The sequence below is a fragment of the Neophocaena asiaeorientalis genome, unplaced genomic scaffold (genome assembly GCF_003031525.2).
Source record: "Neophocaena asiaeorientalis asiaeorientalis breed wild unplaced genomic scaffold, Neophocaena_asiaeorientalis_V1.1 scaffold118, whole genome shotgun sequence".
Classification (NCBI taxonomy): domain Eukaryota; kingdom Metazoa; phylum Chordata; class Mammalia; order Artiodactyla; family Phocoenidae; genus Neophocaena; species Neophocaena asiaeorientalis.
This window is the reverse complement of record NW_020175528.1, coordinates 3,856,546-3,858,411: the sequence shown is the minus strand read 5'-3', so window position 1 is coordinate 3,858,411 and position 1,866 is coordinate 3,856,546. Positions and strand designations below refer to the sequence as shown.

The window sequence follows — 1,866 nt, the reverse complement described above, 5'->3', positions numbered from 1 at the left end:
GAAAACAAAAACACTAAAAAAAAAAAAAAAAAAAAAAAAAAAAAAAGGCACAAAGCAAATGCAGCAGTGGGAACTTCAGGACCCTCAGTTCAATTCACAGCCTGCATGGGTGCCTGTAACTTCTGGTGTTGGGAAAGGGGTTAGGGCTCAATAATAAAGGCTCCTAGGGGCTCCCAGCATCCGCCAGAGAGCTCAGATCCACCAGAGGCTTGAAGGTGGCCCAGCCCCACGAGACAGGGGGCCAGGGTGCCTCCAACTGAGACCCCACTATTCACAGAGGTTGGACTCAGGCCACCCATACCCCAAGATCACTGTCTAGACCCACCTTGAGAGGCTGGGCCTTAACTCCCCTCCATTCGCTCTCCCGTACCCTTTCCTCCTTTCCCTCCCCCTCTCTTCTTATCTATCCTCCCCCCTCCCCCCTTCAACTCTCCCAGTCCTCTCTCCCCTGCCCCTCCTTCCTCCCCCCATCCCTACACTGCCCCCTCCCTCCCTTCTCTTTTCTCTTTCCTTCCCCCTCCTCCTTTCTCCTTCCCCACCCCCCACCCCTGTCCTGTCCTTCTCTCCCTCCAACTTCAACGAAATAGATCAAATAGCTCTTTCTACTCTAAGAAAATCAAAGGTTAGTCCCCAGCAGAGGCCCTTTCTAGTTACCTGAAGGCCAAAAGGTTCAGCACACAATAAATAGCCAGGCATTTCACCCTCTGGGTTAGAGAAAAGGGGCTATTCATGCCCAGAGGACACTAATTTTTGAAGAATCAGAGGTATTTTAAACAAGCCACCTCTCCACCAGTGGCTTTCCTTTCACAGGCTAACACATCTGCAGGCCTGGTAGCTTCTAACCTGCCTCCCCTCCCCACATCTAGGGACCAGAACAAGGGCACTACAGAAGTGTTTACAGGGGCCGGAGTGGAAGGAAAGACGCTAAAGCTCTAGAAATTGTGACGTTCTCAGGAAAGGCTCTGGCGGAGGCCCAGCCAGGTGGCTGAGGCCCTGAGCTGCACCCCCATGCCGCCCACCACAGGCAGAGGCCCACCCTCCAGAGCAGAGGAAGTTCAAGCTCCAGGCCCTCACACGCTCCGGCCCTTCCAAGGCCCTGGGAAGAGCCCCAGCATTGTGTTCCCATGGTCCTATGTTTTCGTAAGATTTGCAAAAGGAATATATTTTAACCACTGTTGGGTTTGATCACTGTTTCTTTGTGCTACAGTTTCCCCTCCGTCATGCTTCTCGCCTGGTCAGATGGCTCTGGAGTGGCCCTGGGCAGCTGTGGGGTCCGACCAAGGGGAAGCTGAATTGGGAGCGCATTTAGATTGTATTTAGTGGGATGAGGCTGTGTGGTCTGCAGTCACTTCTGTGCAAGGGCAAGTCACTGCTGGCCAGCCTCCTGCAGCGACGGCTTACAGGAAGCGTGTCACGAGGCTGGATGGAAGATGAACATGTCCTATGGTGACTGGCTTCACAAGTCTGGGGGTAGTGGAGGAAAAACAAGGCTTCAAATGCACTGAGCCAGAAGCTAGTCTGTGGAAAATTCTTCCAGTCATGAGATGTGTACAATTCAAAGTGGAGGATTCTGTTCTCATTGATGCCCTGTCAAAATGGAAATTCAGGAATACGTACATTCAGTGATGCAGCGTATACACTGATAAGCGTACTGGGTATTGTTGATGAGAATTGCATGAAGTGAAATTTATCAGAAATCTTGTCTTTTCGGGGTATAAACCTTTAGCAGTACTGCACACAGCAAGCATGTCTGTGTGTGTAAGGAACCATGTTTTAATGCCTCCCAATTATTAATAATTGTGATGACTCTGCTGGAGGAGAGACTACCTTGTCCTCCTATTCTCTCTCTATTTTTTTCTTTTTTTT

The 1,866-nt window shown here is 50.4% G+C and overlaps 1 protein-coding gene across 1 annotated transcript in view; it reads left to right on the top strand.

Annotated features, from left to right (window-relative positions):
• The window catches only part of SLC9A9 (solute carrier family 9 member A9), a 532,106-nt gene that overhangs the window by 420,047 nt on the left and 110,193 nt on the right, over positions 1–1,866 (top strand). The window lies entirely within an intron of this gene.